The sequence below is a fragment of the Ascaphus truei genome, chromosome 3 (assembly GCF_040206685.1).
Source record: "Ascaphus truei isolate aAscTru1 chromosome 3, aAscTru1.hap1, whole genome shotgun sequence".
Classification (NCBI taxonomy): domain Eukaryota; kingdom Metazoa; phylum Chordata; class Amphibia; order Anura; family Ascaphidae; genus Ascaphus; species Ascaphus truei.
This window is the reverse complement of record NC_134485.1, coordinates 214,215,226-214,236,741: the sequence shown is the minus strand read 5'-3', so window position 1 is coordinate 214,236,741 and position 21,516 is coordinate 214,215,226.

Sequence of the window (21,516 nt, the reverse complement as noted above, 5' to 3'; positions counted from 1 at the left end):
ATCTTGACATTGTGTTCTTAATTCGTCCATAGCCGAGCTACAAAGCCTCACTGTGCCTGCGTGTAATCCTTTTTGAGATGGGAGCTAGCTGCTTAATGCGCATGACTCACTCAACCCCCCCTCTCCACAGAGTCGCTCATTTTCTGAATCTTGCCATTGTGTTGTTAATCTGTCCATAGCCGACCTACAAAGCCTCACTGCGCCTGCGTGTAATCCTCTTTGAGATGGGAGCTTTGAGGCTTTGTTTACGGTAACGCTTTGGAAAATCCTTTCTCGAATTTTATTTGCACAGAGCATCACCTCTCTATGCGCCTGTGTAATCCTCTTTCGGATGGGAGCTAGTAACTTCACCCACCACTGCTTGCTTGAGTGCCCCCCAAACAAAACTTTTTAGTTATAATTTTTTAACTGTTATTTTATCCACAACTGCAGAAATCCTCCCAAGGGGGGTATGATCGCCGCACAGCCGCAATGAATCAATGAAAGCTGATGTGTGAATATAGAAAAAGCTTTATTCTCACAGGGTGCAAGCGAATCCTCTAAGCGAATCCTCTAACGCGTTTCAGCCTGCAAGGCCTTTGACAAAGGCCTTGCAGGCTGAAACGCGTTAGAGGATTCGCTTGCACCCTGTGAGAATAAAGCTTTTTCTATATTCACACATCAGCCTTCATTGATTCATTGCGGCTGTGCGGCGATCATACCCCCCTTGGGAGGATTTCTGCAGCGCTGTCTATGTCGCCTGCACGCCAAGCTGCTGGAGATCACTTGCTGTTCCTGTGGATGAACCCGGAAGCCTTGCTGATGCCGCCGGTCAGGTGACCACCCACCGCGCCGGAGCGGACGCAGGGTTGGCGGTGAAGAGGACATTGGCGTTCCACAGTGCTGGGGCGCCACATCTGTCCCAACATTTATGCTACATGAAGCCGAGATCTGCTAGCAGGAGCAGCTACATCATTCCAGAGAGGACAGGCACAGTGTCAACAACCCCAAAGTCAGCCACGTGAGTCTTTTTATCTCAACGCTTTTGGTGCTCGCAGTGAGCCAGTTGCTGGAAGAGATATCACGCACATTATACTTATTCTGTCTGGGGTTGACCATGCTTATTTCCCATGAATATATTAATCAAATCAGTAGGACTGTACCATTTCTTAGCGCCTGGTGGGTTAATCATTGATTTACCCGTTATATACATATTTTATCCACAAGCTTGCAAAAACAATCTTGATATTACGATATTCAATCTGTGCGTTTGCCTGCACATGGTTGATTTGTGTGCTTTTTATGTACTGTATTTGGGAGTGTAGGAATCAAATTACAGTATTATGATGAACTGCCTTGTGAAATTACTGTACTCTACTCTACTTTACGTAATTTCTTTGAACTGCTGCACAACTAATCCTTCATCCCTCCCCCACGCACACACAAACTCCTTTCGACAGACATCTCCACAGTCATTAATTTTCTGAAGTTAGTCATTGTGTTTTTAATCCGTCCGTAGCCGAGCGTCAATCGCCTCACTGCGCCTGCGTGTACTCTAATCCACTTTGAGATGGGAGCTTGCTGCTTACTGCGCACGAGTCACCCAACCAACCTCCACAGAGTTGTTAATTTTCTGAAGTTAGTCATTGTGTTCTTAATCCGTCCATAGCCGAGCTACAAAGCCTCACTGCGCCTGCGTGTAATCCTCTTTGAGATGGGAGCTAGCTGATTACTGCATATGACTCACCCTCCCACACCCCCCCAACCCTTTGAGGCTTTGTTTACGGTAGCGCTTTGGAAAATCCCTTCTCTAATTTGAAATGTAAATTTGATTTGCACAGCATTGTGAGAATTGAGAGTTAAAAAAAACATTAACTGATTCATGTTGTTTTGTCATTCATTCTTATTCATTGGTGTACTGTGGGTGTGGGTTGTTGTCAATGATTATGATTAGCAGGAATGTACAGTAAATATATATTTATTTTATTTTATCAGGAACCAAAAAATACAAATATAAAAATAATCATGAGTAATACATAATGCAGTCTTTATTAAGTTCTTCTGGCAGATTGAAATTGGATAAACATTTAGAAAACATTTGTAAAACATGGAGAAACATGAATAATGCACATTTATAAGAATATTATTTAATAATATATACTGTAATGTATAATATATATATATATACAGTGTTCGACAAACCACCCAAAAATCTACTAGCCCAACCAAAAAATCTACTCGCCACCTAGTCCCGCTCCCAACCGCGCCCTAGTCCAGCCCCCAAACCCCGCTTTAAAATAAAATATATAAATAAAATACATTTAATAAATTCCTAGCCAGAACAACATTCGTTTTTGACATATATGAATTTATTGTATTACATTATACTACAATTAGTCCTTGTTACGTGTGTGTGTGTGTGTGTGTGTAAATGTCGGATCTAGAAATAAAAGCCAGGTGTGAATGACTAGTTTCCTGAACCCCTTAACCAGTGTCTGGATGCCCCCGCTTCACAATATCTAAAGCAGCAATCCCGCCTGGGATCTTACCTGATCCGCAGTCCCTCAATGTCCAGGTACCTCATTCCCACAATGTAATACATTGGAGGGGATGTGTTTCTTACCTGTCTTCTGGGTTAGGGGGGGTTCCGATGTCTTCCGTGTGAAGCTTGAGTCAGATCTGGAAGAAAGCAGTATAGGTTATTGCGGTGTAGTATAGGGCTGTTAAGATATATAGGGTAAATAAGAAATCCAGAGTGTGAGAGAGACACAGAGAGAGACACAGAGAGAGACACAGAGAGAGAGACAGAGAGAGACAGACACACAGAGAGAGAGACAGACACACAGAGAGAGACACAGAGAGAGAGACACAGAGAAAGAGACAGAGAGACAGAGAGAGAGGAGGGAGAGGGAGGGGGAAAGAGAGGGAGGGGTAGAGAGGGAGGGGGAAAGAGAGGGAGGGGTAGAGAGGGACACACACACACACACACACAGAGAGACACACACACACACAGAGAGAGAGAGAGAGAGAGAGAGAGAGAGAGAGATATGAAACACACAGAGAAAGAGAGACACGCAGAGAAAGAGAGACACACAGAGAAAGAGAGACACACAGAGAAAGAGAGACACACAGATAAAGAGAGACACACAGAGAAAGAGAGACACACAGAGAAAGAGAGACACAGAACGATAAAGAACGAGAGAGACACAGAGATAGAGAGAACACACAAAGAGAGAATGAGAGACAAAGACAGAGAGTGCGGCAGAGAGAGTGCGGCAGAGAGAGTGTGGCAGAGAGAGTGCGGCAGAGAGAGGGCGACACAGGGAGAGGGCGACAGGGAAAGGGTGAGTGCGACAGGAAGAGGGTGACACAGGGAGAGGGTGACACAGTGAGAGGGCGACAGGGAAAGGGTGAGGGCGACAGGGAGAGGGTGACACAAGGAGAGGGCGACAGGGAAAGGGTGAGGGCGAAAGGGTGAGGGTGACACAGGGAGAGGGTGACACAGGGAGAGGGTGACACAGGGAGAGGGTGACACAGGGAGAGGGTGACACAGGGAGAGGGTGACACAGGGAGAGGGTGACACAGGGAGAGGGTGACACAGGGAGAGGGTGACACAGGGAGAGGGTGACACAGGGAGAGGGTGACACCGGGAGAGGGTGACACACACTCACATACGCACACAAACACTTACAGACACACATACACTCACAGACACATACACTCACAGACACATACACTCACAGACACACACAAACACTCAAACACACACAAACACTCACAGACACACTCACAGACTCAAACACACACAAAAACTCACAGAAACACTCACAGACACACAAACTCTCATTCACACAAACACTCACTCACACAAACACTCACTCACACAAACACTCACAGACACATACACTCACAGACACATACACTCACACACAGATACACACACAGACAGACACACACACACTCACACTCACAGAAACTCACAGACACTCACAGACACACAGACACACACAGACACACACTCCCAGACACACAAATACACACACTCACACCCACCCATACTCTCACACCCACCCATACTCTCACACACTCACAGACACCCACACTCACAGACACCCACACTCACAGACACCCACACTCACAGACACCCACACTCACAGACACTCACCCACACTCACAGACACCCACACACAAACACTCACACACACACACTCACAGACACTCAGACACACACCCACTGGGTGGGTGACTGATTTGGTATTCATTGGAAGGGTGGGGGCCTACCTGTTCCTCCAGGGCCTGCTTGTCCTCCACATGCTGCTCCACATGCCAGGGGATCGGGCAGGAGTTGCGGGAGGATGGGGGTGGCCAGCGGGAGGATGGGGGGGCAGCAGGAGGATGGGGGGGCCAGCAGGAGGATGGGGGGGGCAGCGGGAGGATGGGGTGGCCAGAGCAAGGATTGGGGGGCCAGCGCGAGGATCGGGGGGCCAGCGGGAGGATGGGGGGGCCAGAGGGAGGATGGGGGGGTCAGCACGAGGATGGGGGGGCCAGCGCAAGGATCGGGGGGCCAGCACAAGGATCGGGGGGCCAGCGCGAGAATGGGGGGGCCAGCGCGAGGATCGGGGGGCTAGCGGGAGGATCGGGGACCAGCGGGGGGACAGCCGGACAGGCGCACGGCCACCAACCTCCCCGATGGGAAACGTGGCAAGCCGCGCATGCGCCCAGGCTGCAGCCAGGAGGGGGGTCAGGCAGCCATGCTAGGAACAGCCGCACAGGCCACACCAACCTCCCCAATGGGAAACGTGGCCGGGAACATTGCCAACCCCCCCCTCCAGCGCGTGCGCATGCGCACCCCCCTCCCTCTACCTCCCGCCAGGCTGCTTCCCTTCTTCCCCGCTCCTATTACCCTGCCCACGCGGGTGCCAAAGGAGCGTGGGACAGAGGGGAAGCGCCTACCTTGTCTTCCAGCCCTGGGCAGCAGCAGCAGCCACGGGGACCCCCCCCCAGCCTACATCCGGGGACCCCCCCTCCCAGCCTACATCCGGGGACCTGAGGGGACCCAGAGCTGCCAGCCGGCCCTCTTCCTCCAATCAGGGAGGGAGATTACTTATTTATTTATTTTTTAAAAATTGGCGCGAACGGGGGAAATTTGAGCGCGAACGGGGGAAATTTAAAAAAAAACACGTGTGCTGCTTGGGCCAATATTTACTCGCCCGGGGGTTAAATCCACACACCCCGGGCATGTAAATGTATAGGATTGTCGAACACTGTATATATATATATATATATATATATTATACATTACAGTATATATTAAATAATATATATATAGTAATATTATTTTTTCCGTCTTTATCTTGTCCTCATTCTGTGTTCAGTACAGTAGTTCATTGAGAGAGGAGAGGTTTTGTGTACATCATTACTGCTGTTTATATACTGTACATTTGACTGTACAAACAGATTAGACTGGACACAACACCCCACCTCCCCCCAGGCCACCCTTTTTTCCTGAAACGACAAGAAAACAAAAAATTAGTGCAGTTATGTGCGTACTGTATTATGGCATTGTGTGATGTGTAGTACTACTGTACATGGCTGGTGCTGCTTTCTCTGGAAAGAAAAAAATTGAGCAGTTAGTAGGCAGTTACTGTAGTACTGTCAAACTAGTCTATACTGGAACTACTGTATACTCTGACTACTGTTAAATACTATGTAACCAGATGGCTGGTGCTGCTCTCTCTGTAAAGAAAAAACTGCAACTACTGTATACTCTGACTATTAGGAAAGAAAAAATCTGTGCCATACTTACCTGTATCATACTGTACGTACAATACTACAGCACTGTACTACTTTCCTGATGCTTGCCCATTACGCGCGATCACAATGGGCAACACAGTCGCAATATGGTCAATATATTTATTGCAGCGTTACACGGTGAGTACATCGTTCCAAAAACTCATTATGCCTTTCAACAACTCATCCTTTTTGGAGGGTTTCACCACTTTCCGGATATGGTCCTTCAGCTGATGCCAGACCATTTCGATCGGATTGAAGTCTGGCGATATGTCATTGGAAAAAAAGGACAATTAGTTTAAGAGATACAGTACACAGTAAAAACAGTGGGGAAAAAATGAGACACGGTTACCGCACTTACTCCGCTGGCGTCTTCACCCAGTTGATACCGCGCTCAAGGATATGCGCTGTTGACGCGGTGTGCTTCGGATCGTTGTCCTAGTAGAAACGGTGACCATCCGGGAACTTGCGTGTGATGTATTGCACTATCTCAGGGACAATTTTGTCTTGGAAGAAAGCTTTATTCATGATTCCTATAACAAGAAAAGAAACGTGCTCAAAAAACTGCACAATAGTACAGTACAGTGCATACAGTAATTATTTATTTATTTATTTAAAAAATATTTTACCAGGAAGTAATACATTGAGAGTTACCTCTCGTTTCAAGTATGTCCTGGGCACAGAGTAAAACAAAATAATACATGGTTACAAATACAGTTACATAAAGGAACAAGGTATACATTATATACAAGACATTGCATGCACAGTTAAAGAAAATATATATTATGAGCGTATGAAACAGTTACAGACCAGATTAAAGTGTGAGACAGCCTTAGATTTGAAAGAACTTAAGCTGGTGGTGGATATGAGAGTCTCTGGTAGGTTGTTCCAGTTTTGGGGTGCACGGAAGGAGAAGGAGGAACGTCCGAATACTTTGTTGAGTCTTGGGACCATGAATAGTCTTTTGGAGTCTGATCTCAGGTGATAGGTACTGCATGTGGTAGGGGTGAGGAGCTTGTTCAGGTAGCTGGGTAGCTTGCCCAGAAAGTATTTGAGGGTGAGACAGGAAAGGTGAACTTTGCGCCTAGACTCTAGTGATGACCAATCTAGTTCTTTGAGCATTTGGCAGTGATGTGTGTTGTAGTTGCATTGGAGAACAAAACGACAAATTGAATTGTAGAGGGTGTCAAGTTTGCTAAGGTGGGTTTGAGGAGCCGAGCCATATACTATGTCTCCATAGTCAATAATTGGCATTAGCATCTGCTGTGCAATACGCTTTCTGACCAGGAGACTTAGGGAGGATTTGTTCCTGTAAAGTACCCCTAGTTTGGCATAGGTCTTGGTTGTCAGGGTATCAATGTGCATCCCGAATGTTAAGTGGGAGTCAAACCATAAGCCCAGGTATTTAAAACTAGTGACAGGTGTTAGGGTGGTTTTAGCGTTGGTTCTAATCAGGAGCTCAGTCACTGGAAGCTTTACAAATTTAGTCTTGGTCCCAAATACGATTGTTACAGTCTTGTCAGTGTTTAAAAACAGTTTGTTTTGGGAAATTCAGTTTTCGAGTCTCAAAAAGTCAGACTGAAGTATGTGTTGAAGGTCAGAGAGGCTATGGCTGTGTGCATACAGGATTGTGTCATCTGCATACATGTGTATTGAGGCTTCCTTACAAGCTGTGGGAAGATCATTAATGAACACTGAGAAGAGTAAGGGCCCCAGAACAGAGCCTTGCGGGACACCACAGGTGATATCCAGGGGGTTGGAGTTAGAGCCTGAGATGGACACATGTTGGGATCTTCCTGATACTGTAGGTAGGACTGAAACCAGTTTAAAGCATGTTTCCCTATTCCAGAGCTCTGGAGTTTGTTAAGCAGGATAACATGATCAACTGTGTCAAAAGCCTTTGCAAAATCTAGGAATACTGCACCAGTGAGTTGTCCCCGTTCCATTCCACACTGGATTTCATTGCAAACTTTTAGCAGGGTAGTTACGGTGGAGTGTTTGGGACGAAACCCAGACTGGAATTGGCTAGGGAAATTTGTCTTGGTGTAGAAATCGCTTAATTGGGAGTGGACACATTTTTCCATAACTTTGGATAGAATTGGGAGAAGTGAGATTGGCCTGTAGTTTGAGACAGTGTTTTTGTCCCCACTTTTGAAGATTGGGACAACTCTGGCAGTTTTCCAGGTCTTAGGGATATGGCCTGCAGACAGGATAGAGTTGACTATGGACGCAATTGGTTTGGCAATGGCTGGGGCACCAAGTCGTAGGAACCTAGATTGTAGTAAGTCGGGTCCACATTGGCTGCTTAGTTTTAGTTTGAGGAGCGCTTGTGTAATCTCCTCTTCAGATACTGGGCTAAATTGAAAATTGTGGGCAGTGTTGGGAGGGGGTGGGACTATAGGGGTACTCCCAGGATGAGATTCAGGTTTGGGGTTTGTGCTGCGTTTCGCTAATAAGTTAGTGGCACACCCCACAAAGTAATCATTGAATGCATTTGCAATGTCAGTGGGGTTTGTCAGAGTAATATCCCCCTTAGTGATATTACTTGGTTGTTGATGGTTAGGAGCTTGGAATATATTGTTGATAACCTTCCAGAAGTTAGCTGGGTTTGATGTATTTTGGTGGAGATTGTCAGAGTAATATTGTGCTTTTGCATACCTTGTTTGCCTTGTGCACACGTTCCGCAGGCATCTGTAGTGATTGAGATCCTTGGTAGTGCCAGTTACTTTGTAGCTTTTCCAAAGGCATCCCTGAACTGGTAGAGTGCTATAAGGTCAGGTGTAACCCATGGAAGGTGGGCCCCCCGTACCCTTATTTTGCGTAGTGGAGCATGGGTATCGCAGAGTTTTAAGAACTCGGATTGGAAATAGTCGAGCGCAGAATCAGGGTCGGGAATTAAATCGATTCTGTGCCATGGGCAGTTGGTAAGGTCATCCAGAAACTGTTGTGGGTTAAAGTTTGTGAGGAGAACTTTAGGGCTTGAATGGGGCGGTATAATTTTCCTTACACAGTACACTATTGCATGGTCACTGAAAATATCAGGAAGGATGCCAGAGGATTGGATTCTGCTGGGGTTTGAGGAGAGAATCCAGTCTAGCAAGGAATGGTTGTGCGATTTCAGGTTTATCCGTGTGGGTTGGGAAATGAGTTGCGATAGGTTAAGTGACTTGAGTTGTATCTGGATTTTGTGGTTTTTAGGGTCAAGCCAATTGAAGTTGAAATCCCCTAGAACTAGCAGCTCACTCTTCTCATTCAGAGAGGAAATGGAGGCAAGAAATTGGGTGATATCAGTCAAGGATTGTAGAGGGGCTTTAGGGGGGCGGTAGATGCCAGCAAGCAAGATGGGCTTAGAAAAGGGGAGGCAGATTTTGCCAACTAGAGTTTCAAAAGAGGGTGTAAGGCTACACTAGTAAAGTACAGTGCATAAGGCTACATTATATTTTATATATTTTACCTTCAAAGATGACAATGCATCCTGGTCCACGCCTAGAGATGGCACCCCACACATGCAGCTTCACGGGGTGTTTTGGCCGCGGCTTCATAGATATGCGACCTCTTTTGTGGAATGCAAAGGTTGCAAATCTCTCCAGCGACACAGTATACTCGTCAGTGAAGATGCAATCCTGGAAAGTTTCCCCACTGTCGATCCATGCCTGGGCCTGGACCACTCTTTTGATTTTGTTTGCATCCCTTATCATGGGGTACGCTCTGTAATGACAAGGAATAAATAATTTTAGTGGTACAGTACAGTTTCCTAAACAACACTTTTACCTCCTGCACTGTCCAGTACTAACCTCACACGTCCATATTTCCATCCAATGCTGCGTCTCATCTTCTTTATGCTGGTCTCGGATACAGTGAGATTGTGATTTTCCTGCAGAGTGTATTTGATCCTTAATGCACTCTTCTCATCATTCTCCTCACTTATTTTGTCCACCAGAAGAGTTGTCTCCCTACAATGTAAAGAAAAACAATCCGGTAAGTTACAGTGAAGTTGGCCACAAGCACAGCATTACAGTATTACAGTACAGTTCTACAGTATCAATATGCAGCAATATACAAAATATATATACTGTTGTAATATAAATATACAAAATATATATACTGTTGTAACATAATTATAAATATACAGAATATATATACTGTTGTAATATAAATCTAAAAAATATATACTGTATACTGTTGTAATATAAATATAAATATACAAAATGTATATACTGTTGTAATATAAATCTACAGAAATAACCAAAAAATTAGATACAGTACTGTAGATCTACAGTACATTATTTCATATAAAATTTAATTTAAGTTGTATAAATATACTTACGCGTTAGTTACCCTTAGTGCCCTTTTGCGTTCTCTGTTTTTTCCGTGTGCATGATAGCTCACGGTGGTTACTGGGACAACGAGGCCAGAAGTAGCTAACCAGCGTAGGATAGCAGCAATTTGGTGTCCGCTCGTGTACATCTCCTTAATTCGCATGCTGAGATCCTTGGAAATCTTTTTAACAGGCATTGCTGCGAGTAGAAAGAAATACAAACACAAGAATGTATATTCGATGTTTAGTCGATGTGTATTCAATGTGCAGTGAATCCACAAAATGGATGGTGTATTTATACGGTAATGACTCACATTAGAGTACGCCAACTTTCAACACCTGTACCTCGCTGCCATGCATAAAAGGTTACACACTTTGCATAGCCCACCACTCGATGATCTTTATCTGAACTTGCCCTTGTCCAGATACTGCATTATACCATCTGCTTCCATGGATCAACCCCAATTCTACGGACGCAGGAACCCACTTGCCTCTGCCGTGCCTGTCAAGCATAAAAAGCGAAAGGCGGTTGCCGTTTCCACGCCAAGGCAAAAGCGACAGGCTAAGGCCAATAAAGAAAACCTTCTTCTGACCCCAAAGGCTAAGGGTTTTCATAGACGTCAGCCTTATTATGTCAAGAAGATATACGGTGATGTACTCTCGACGCAAAACGATTGGCAGCCAACCCATCGAACCCACAGACCACTTCCTCACATACGATTCGACGACTCTGCCGCCGCTGTCCCGGAAATCTTCAGCCCGTCTTCTCCACCCCTCGTCCTCGACGCTGCCGCCGCCCTCCCGGAAACCCACAGGCTATCCTCTCCAGTTCTATCCGACGATGCTGCCTATGAAATCCACGTGTCACTTTCTCCTTTGCTCTTAGACGACTCTGCTTCTCGCCCGGAAATCCAAAGGTCACTTTCTCCATCACTCTTCGACGACGCTGCCGCTTCTCCTCTACCGGATATCCACAGGTCACCTCTTCCACCCTTCTTCGTCGACGCCGCCGCTTCTCTCCATGGAACCCCCATCTCATCCTCCGTTGCACCCATCCACCCAGATGTCCACACGCCATGCACAAAAAGCAGCTCGTTAGACCTGATGCTGAATGGGATAAGTGTGGATCTCCCCGGGAACTATATTGTGCTGGCAAAGATAGATCTGCTTCTGGAGACAATGCTAAATGTAGCCAAACGGATGCTACATACACTACCGACACACTTTATCCTAGCAGGGCTAGTTCCGCAAGCCGGGGGATGCCCCGGCTTGCTAGCCCCACTCCCTCGGCGTGCCGCGCGTCACCGATGCGCGGTCACGCGTCATCGGGTGTCAGCGCCCCCTGCACGCACGTCCAGGGCTCCCCGATCGCGGGACGGCGGCAGGGGGTTCCGGGGGACCCGGCGGACCCGGCAGCGGTAGGGAGGTTTGGCGCGCGCCCGGCACCCTCCGGCGCGCGCCAGGTTACTGCTGCGGCCGAGAACGGGCAAATGCTCGAATAAACTCGGCCACAGCAGTACGGATCAACGGATGATACATATGGAACAACGGATGCTACACTGACGACACACTTTATTCGAGCTCGGCTAGTCCCACGAATTCGGATATACCCGGGTGTATTGAGGTTTGTGACTGTTTTCTTCCCGAGTGCATTGGGTTATTTTCCAGGCAGGGATTGAAGCATTTTATTCCCGCTGGCTGCAATACTGCACAGTATATATATATATATACTGCATTACAATTCATGAATTTATGCCATCTGGTAGACACGCGAAGCATTGCAGCCTATTAAATCCTAATCATTATCATTTAACAGATCAGCCGCCCGTCAGCCAGGCATGAACCCAGGCTGGGAAGGCAAACGCAACGGGGCTTGTCAGAGGTGAGGAGTGGCACATTCCAGGTATCTGCCAGGTACATACTGGGTATTTGCTCGAATAAAGTGTGTCGGTGCAGTACATATGGATCAACGGATGCAAAATATGGATCAACGGATGGATCGACGGATGGAGAAGATAGAGGCTGACATAGCAGGTATACATCATTTGCTCGGTGTTAATGCCTCTGTTTCCCCGACGCGGGAGCAGGGTGGTGACATGGATGTGATGAATGGGAGTATCGACCCCCTTCCATCATCAAGCGCACCCCCTCCACCAGAAGATGTAGTGTACATGTATGCCGTTGAGGAAGACATGTCAACCCCGTCAAGACCACGCCAGGAGACAACACGGCGACCAAGACCGGAGGAAAGCTTGCTCCCAGACAACCTACCATCGCCCACCCACTCGCAGAAGACCTACATACGCTCACATCGATACGGTGCCCGACATCACCCTGTGTGATCTGCCACCAGCGCTCATGGAGAAGTATAGGGTGATGAGTGCTGGTGCACCATACAAGTATGCCTTGTTACTTTTTAAGCACCATGTGCCCTACTCGTTGTACTGCGACTGGGCCTTCAGAGTGAAATACGAAGGAAATCGCGTAAAAAAGGCGCTTCCTGCCAATTTAAGACCATTCTGGATGAAATGCGGCGCTTTTATACAATTACAGATCCTGTAATGAAAGGCGTCCGAGACTGCATTAATGGCGTTTTGCACCATGCAAGGAATCGGCCATGGACGGACAATCTGGTGGACTTTCTGGTTTAATCACGGGTACTGTAAGACCATACTGTTGTGCTGAACTGTATTGTACATGTTTTCACCTGCTGTACTTAAATAAAGGAGATGTTGTTGTGTGTTTTAACTTGTATTTATACAGAAATGTTTTAACTTGCTGTACACACACACAGGACCTGCACAATTCCAGTCCCGGAGGGCCGCAAACAGACCCGGTTTTCAAGGTTGTCCTGAAAACCGGGCCTGTTTGCTGCCCGCGAGGACTGTAGTGGTGCAGGCCTGACGACTGTTTTGCACACATCCCACTGTACTGTATATGTTTCTTTAATAAAGGAGATGTTGCGTTTTGTATACTGTATTTTATGAATAAAGATTTTTTTTAATCACAGGTAAGACCATACTGTTGTGCTGAACTGTACTGTACGGTACTGTACATGTTTTGACCTGCTGTATTTAAATAAAGGAGATGTGTGTTTTAACTTGTATTAATAAAAAAATGTTTGTAAGTTTTAACTTGCATTTATACAGAAATGTTTTAACTTGCTGTACACACACACAGGACCTGCACAATTCCAGTCCCTGAGGGCCGCAAACAGGCACGGTTTTCAAAGGTTGCCCTGAAAACCGGGCCTGTTTGCTGCCCTCGAGGACTGTACTGGTTCAGACTGTTTTGCACACCATCCGACAGTATATGTTTTGACTTGCCGTTCTTTAATAAAGGAGATGTTGCGTTTTGTATATTTTATGAATAAAGAATTTGTTTTTAAAACATGTGACTGTAAACCATACTGACTAAATGTTTTTTACTTTCTATAGCTAAATGTTTTCACTACTGTAGCAGTAAACCATACACCTGTTGATGGTTTGAATTGCTGTGCACTTAAAATGTTTCTACATTGTACAGTATTTGTAAATAAATGTTTTTGTACTTTCTCCACCAATAAAAGAACATTTTGATTTATTTTACATTGTTCCATTGGCTCCTTTGCTACTGTAACAAAATACAGTTTTTTCTAGAATGTACACTACTGTCCAGGCATACTGTACTGTATACTGTAGGCTTGCTCAGTACAAGAGTATTAAAAAAAAAAATAGAAGACATACTGTATGTACAGTACTGTAATACATGTAGAATAAATGCAGAGTTTTTATTTTTTCGGGTATATAAAAAAGTATTGTATACTGTACGGCCGGAAAACATCAGCATACTGTTTCAGGTACAGTATTCTATCCTAATCAATAACAACGGCCACTAAACTGTAGACTCCGGTAGGTGGGTTTTTAAATCCGATTCAGCAATGTGCAGGCATTGTTACACAAAGCGATATTATCCATCGAAATCCCTCCATTTGCCGTTTTCTTTTCTGAGGAAAAACAAAAAGAAAAGTTTTACTGTAATGGTCAGTCCCCTAAAGACGTTCCCAGCCAGTCCCACCAATAATTTTCTCGGGGGGCGTCTCCTGTTCACAAGCGCATGCGCCTACCGTCGATGTAATGACACGCATATGCGTTTCAAGAAGGTTCCAATGCGCATGCGCCTAGCGTTCCACCAATTGTTCAGTATCTGCAGTACAGTACTGGAGAAGCTGCTCAGCCAATGATATTGCTTACAGGAGAATCGCTTGACTTTTGAATCGCGCCGATATTGATACTGTATTGTCAAAATAAAAAAAACACAGAAAATAATACGGCAACAATACTCACCATAGAATTTCCCATTCAGCTGGCGCCGGCACCTGGGCCACTGCCAGTCCAGTGTTCTTGATCGTCCACGTCGATAGTTGGCAGCGGGACTAATACACCTGTAGTCAGCTGATAAGGCTGGAGATTGCATAGGTACATGCAAGCTTGATCGAAACTGCACGCAAAATCCGGCTCAGGCTCGCTGGACAGACAGCAAGGGTTGTCACTGACGGTGGGACCGTTATTGGAAGCCGGTGCTGGTGCATTGCTTGGCAGTGACTGCCGTTTCTTAGTTGGTTTTAACACGACCTTTCGCCTTTTGCCGTCTGCATGATCATAGAAACAGGAAAAAGCCAGTGATACACACCAATACCCTCCAATAAATTGTTGCTCAATACGATAAAAACAGGGATCGCTACATAACCTATTCCTTATTGCACGCTTTTACGTATGAGGAGCTGGCGAAAATTTGTAAAAGTCATAGTTTTCGATAAAATACTGATAAATTTGAACAACTGTTGCCATCTTATCATCTGTTGCATTAATCGTGGCCCATATCAAATACGCGTAACTTCTGTCGGGTTTTTGGAAAGCGGGCTGCACTTGAACACTCATGGCGGAGGCTCTCTGGAGAATACTGTAACAGAAACTCGTCTTTGTCTTTCTTTAATATGAAAAGCCTAAATTGATACATTATTGCAACCTGTTCCTTCACTCTCAAGGCCAATTTACAATAGCACACTGTGGTATCTTTTTTAAACGAAGCACCTGCAAGTCGACACATTACCGAAGCGCATGCGCATTACAATTCATGAATATATGCCATCTGGCAGCCACGCGAAGAATTGCAACCTATTAAATCCGAACCATTCTCAATAAACGCGTCAACCGCGCGTCAACCGCGCATGACCCGTGGCTGAGAACGCAAAATGAATGCGGCATGCTCCAGGTGAAGTGCGTCGCATTCCAGGAAAAAGCCAGGGAAAAACCGGCGATGTGTTAGAATAAGATGAGCCGCAGCAGTATGGAACATTGTCTCCAATATACAACCCATTGCCGTTTTACTATGTTACCCGTCTGGGGGTATTTCCATTCCAGAGAAGAGCCTGTTGTGTAAAAACAAGTCTAGTTACTTACCACCACCCCCCCAACCAAACTCAGGATAGTTCAGATGGTTGGGGGTGTTGGGGCAACAATGGTTTGAATAATTATGGTTACTGTTTATGTGTGTTTTTATCTCTGTATCAATGTGGACTATATGTACCACACCCTGAGTGCGGGCATCACCGATCCATCTCAGGAAGAGATTACCCTGCCACCCAAACCAACAGGTAGAATGTATGGGAAAGTACAACTCATTAGTTTAAGTCTATCATAACCTGTGCTATAGGTAAGCAGAGCTCTCTCTCGCTCTCGTCACATGTTTGCTACCATATATAGAGTTGTTTACTACAAAGAAAGTGTTACTGTATGGGAAAGTACCACTCATCAGCTTAAGTGTGCCATGACGTGCTTGGGGTGAGCAGAGCTCTCTCTCGGTCACGTTTGCCATATATAGAATTGTTTACTACAAAGTAAGTGTGACTCATCAGTTTTAAGTATACATTTATTGCTACAACACTCAGCACTGATAGAAAGCCTAACAAAAAATACTATAAATATGAACCTAGGCTGGCATAGTGCCAGAAGCTTCTCCATGGACTGTGCAGGTGCCCTGGCCAAGAATTCCCCTCACTCTCTCGGGATCCGACTAGACCGATTGGGGCATCCCCAGGTGTTTGGAGCATTTTCCTGTTGTATGCTGTTTAGCTGCACAAGCTGTAACTGAGAACATAACCAAAGCTAAGTAAAACCCCTTGATTACATCTCTAAGACTGTTTACTGACTCAGAGTGTGCAAGTTATTGGCTGAATCCAGAATCTTTGCATTATTGTAATAATTCCTAGAGCAGCAGATGTGGTACCCATTTTCTACTAACCCACCAGAGTGAGGTTGGCCATGTTCTGTTCAACTATAATTTAATGTAACCTGGTCTCAGTAACTCATATCCCACAGTACAGTACATATTATTACTTGGTGCTTGAAGTGCTTTCAAGGTTACAAATACAATCAACAAAATAGATATCCATTGGAGGTATGCTGTTAGTACGCTGATTTACCTCCCATGGCTAGAGCTGTTGTTTTGCATAGCAAAGATTGTGTGGGTTCAACTTCTGATCCTGTTGGGTCTGACACCATACCCCATCCTTAAGGTGCCTTAGACTTGTTAACACAATAACACTTTGTGTGCTGTGGGATGCAAGTGAAATAGCTTTCTGCAGTTAATAGAGCTTTTTATTGTAAAATAAAGTATTTCAATTCAGTATGTGCAAACGCACATAGTGAAGTATGCAAAGTAATATATATATATTGTTTTAGGGTAAGATATCTGCGTACATCAGAGTGTCACCTATCTTGATTTAAATCTAACGGCATCAGAGGTAGGAGTCACAACAACAACCCACTTTAAAAAGGTTGACACTAACACTCTTCTATTGGCCTCCAGTAACCATAAAAGATCTTGGATTACAAATATACCGGGAGGCCAATTTATGAGAGTTAGAAGGAACTGCAGTAATGAGGTTGATTTTGAGCAACAAGCTCAATTTCTCTTCTTAAGATTTATGGAACGGGGATATGAGTATAAACATTTATTAAAGGAACTAGATAAAGTTAGGAAACTAGATCGCCAAAAGATGCTGTTACCAAAAAATAAGAAAACAATGGAGACTAACGGAGATAAAATTACAGTCCCCTTTATCACCAACTATAACTCTATGCATAGACAAATAGAGGAGGTAATTAAAAAACATTGGGGTATTATAGCCACAGATCCAATTTTAAGTGGTCATATTAGTTCATCTCCCAGGTTTATATACAGGAAGGCTCGTAGCCTGTAGGATGCGCTGGCACCAAGTGATATTGGGAAAAATATAGAACAGAAGTCTGGCCATTCTTGGCTAAGTACTAAACCACTAGGTAATTACACGTGTGGAAAATGTTGCACTTGCAAGTTCCTTCATCCAGTGAGTAATACGTTTAAATCCAATAAAACTAATAAGGTGTTTAACATTACAGACTTTATAAACTGCAACACGAGTTTTGTAGTTTATTTATTAGAATGCCCGTGCGGCCTGCAATATGTGGGCCGCACTAAACGTAGCTTAAAACTCCGCATACAAGAGCATGTGAGAAACATCAGGAATGCTCTACAGACCCATAGTGTAAGTAGACATTACGCTACCCATCACAATAAGGATCCCTCAACCCTCTTGTACAAAGGGATAAAGTTTATACCTCGGAGCAGACGAGGAGGGGATAGACTAAAAGATGTTTCAGTCCAAGAAACATACTGGATACAAAAGTTGGAAACATTAGGTCCAGATGGCCTTAATGAAAATATAGACCTCTGGTGTCTTTATTAAATTTACTATCTGTCTCGGAAAATAGATTTTATTTCTTTCTCTATAAGTTTTGTCTGAATTACTGATTCTTGCTGGACAGTATAAACATAACTGTATTATTTCTTTTAGAAAACTAACTGTTTGTCTGTTTCATTTCAGAAAATCCCACCATTAATAAATATATATATATATTTTATATATCCTTTATTTATTTTAATCATGTAATTTGTATGAGTTAGGTTGTTCAATAATGTTGTGCCTTGGTTAATAAAGATTATTATTTGTGTTATATGTACTTGTACCCTTACCATACCTGATGGAGTTAAACTTATCTGGCATGTAGGTCAATTTGACCCATTTAAACCCACACATGTGGGAGTCACTGTGCTCTGCACCGATTGGCTAATGCTCCAATTAAGCCAGACCTATCAGATATGGTATTAGGGTATAAATTCCACATTTATTCAATGTAATAGTATCCCTGAAGAAGAAGCCTTCGCTTCGAAACGCGTTGGATAAATTTTTAGCATATTTATCACTTTTTATTACCTATCTGTATGCTAGCTATACTCTCTGATATTGCGTGGAGCCGAAATACTAGGCAGTTTCCCGCGATTGTGGACAGTGCGGTAAATACATCCTCACTTTACGGCCGTCCTTACTTTGCGGCCGATCACCCAGGACATACGGGACTTTTGAGGTAACAGCTTGCCTGAGAAGCTGTTGACCTCCATCGCCGACGGAGCCGGTAAACGAGACCAGGAGAGACGAACGGAGTTCCCCTCGAGTGAAGCTCTTCAACTGGACTCCTGTTAACCAAAGAAGGACTCAAACGGAGGCTTGTCCTCAGCTGCAGAGTGTGCCGTGCTGCATTAAGGAAGATCCCCAGATGGTTGGCGGCAGATGCATCATCTCCACTCACTCATGTTAATGTACATGAAATGCTGGTAACTTTCTAATCTGATGTACGCAGATATCTTACCCTAAAACAATATATATATATTACTTTGCATACTTCACTATGTGCGTTTGCGCTTTTGTTTCTTTTTTCCATTTGCTCTAGGGGTTCCTCTACCCTTACTACAGCTGCAGACGCCAGGTCTATATAGAGGTTGCATATTTATTTATTTTTTCACCTCACCAAGTGGTGTTTTATTTGGGTTATTCATACAGTAGACCGTAGTAGTTAGCGCACTCATTTTATTTGTATATTCAATTCAGTATGTGTCTGGCACTCTGGCAGATGGAACAGTAAATATTGTTGTCCCTGTTCTGTTATACCGTAGCCATTTCTGTGCGCTCCGTCATGCAGCACCAAAATTAGCACATACACCTGTATTAGCTCTCTCTCCCCCGGCTTTCTTTAAAAGCAAACCACTTCCAATTCCTAGTTGACAGTTTAATGTTCCTTGTGTAGCTGTAATGTTGCTGACTGCAAGACAGGATATGAACCCGCAGGGCAGAGGTAGGGAGTAATACACCGACCTTGGCCTGGGATCTGAGGGCCTGGGATGCAGAGGTAATCAGGTCCAGTTCAGAGGTCGAGGAAGGTGGCAGGCAAAGGATAGTCAGGTCCGGTTCCGAGGTTGAGGCAGGCGGCAGGCAAGTGGTAGTCAGATTCAGTTACAAGGTAAAGACAGACATCAGGCAAATTAAAGGAAATGGAGAGTTCAGACAGGACAGGGTAACCAGTACTTTGCACAAGTACAGAGTAGTAGCAACTGCCTGCCTTTTAAAGGCCAGAGGCAGCTGCTGGCAATGATAACCAAAGAGAGGCTGATTTCCTGTCAGGGGAGTAAGGGCAGGATTTGCCAGGAAGCAAGATGGCCGTGGTGGCTTCAGACAAGATGATGTCACTTCCTGACAGCTTTCATCCTGAATGTTCACACAGATCCCTTATAGCACACCTGAGATACGTTAATAGGTAGATTAGCTACATGTACTGTATGCACAGTGAGCCGCTCAAAGTAGGATGTGACAATAATACTCCATATCAGATGATTTAGCTCACACTGCTAGTGCTGTGGCCTAGAAAGCAATGGTTGTAGGATCTGAGATGATTACAGTTATTAGGCCGCGCTTATAGTGCCGGCGACACGACGTCGCCCGAAAACAAATACATTGCCTAGTGTGCGCGCGACGGTGAGGGAGCGACAGAGCCGAAACTGGAAGCCGGCAGCTGTCGCGTCACGTGACGGTCCTTGAACAAATCAAATTGCCGGAATCCCGCAACCCCGCGAAACATAACTTTCGCCGGTAGCGACGACTGTGCTAATAAGAGGATTGCCTTAAAACCTGCACTGCACAATGATTGGGCCACCTGTGCTAATGAGAGGATTGCCTTAAAACCTGCACTGTTAGTGGTCCTTGAGGACTGGAGTTGGGAACTACTGCATTAGAATATTGCTCAGGTGTGCTCCTTTTTCAGTAGAGGGAACCCTTTACACAATAACAAATATAATTCAAACTCCCTTCGTGCAGAAGTACAAACCCTCTCACATGAAATTTAACCAGAATTTGTTCTGTTGTGGGCAATGAAATGTAATGGTAAAATGTGTTACAATGGCAACCCCCTTCTCCCTATTTTACTTCTTTTTACCTCCCTCCCCAATCTATTAAAGATGTTGTGACAACACCAATAAAAACTTTAAATGGAAAAAATAAATAACAAAATCCGTCTGGTAATAGATTTTTCATTGCCTATGGAAAAAAAATTTAAAATTAAAATTCCACAATTGCAGATTTCACTTTTGGAGAGTGATCAACGGAAATCAACAGATCAAAAGAACTGTCTGATTCAGGACGGATCCAAATTCACACACTCTATTGACAAGATTGTGTTCTGCATTTCTGTGGAGCGCATAATGGGATCTGGCAGGCATGGAAATGAAGAGTTGGACTCCTGCTTCTGTAACCAGTGGCGCCCTGATCACGTAACCATGATGTGCCGAAGGGGCCATAGCATCCTAGTGCAGTGGCCCCTTCGGCACTGAAAGGATTAAGTCTACAGATCAGTGGTTGTGAATAGAGCTAAAGAAATGACAAGGAATACAATATTTACGATATCTCTCAAGCCTTACAATAGATCAGTCTTATTGGCACCTACAGATGTAACTAGGGATATTTTACCCATGGCACGTTACGTTTCAATATTCTTTGATATTCTGCATTATTACTGCCATTGAATCCTGTGATATTCTGTTACGATTCAAAGAAAACTATAAAAGGCGATTGGTATTCCCCTCATTTCTCGACTCATACATATAGTACTTGCACTTTCAATATCAAATTCAGTGCAGAAAATCATCATGAATATCCCTCTTTTCCATCAAGAGATCAATGCAGAAGTCCCTCCAAAAATAAAAATGAAGTAATAACATTTCTTGCTTTTAATATTTTCAAAAACTTTAGTTTTTTGCCGAGTTTTTATTATTTCCATCATATAAGCAGTTACTGTCAATTCAATGTGTCTGGATAGCAACAGCCTTTTTAATTGCACCAGGAGGCAGTTTCAGCAAGTCACATCTCCACAATGTAACAACATATTTTAAAAGGGCGGCACTGCTAAATACAGCAAAACAAAAAATAACTTCATAGTAGTAAAAAGAAAGGAACCAAACATCTTTTATGGCGAGTAGATAAAAGTAGTGCTTTAAAGCTGCCGTTGAGAGCAAAAAAAAAT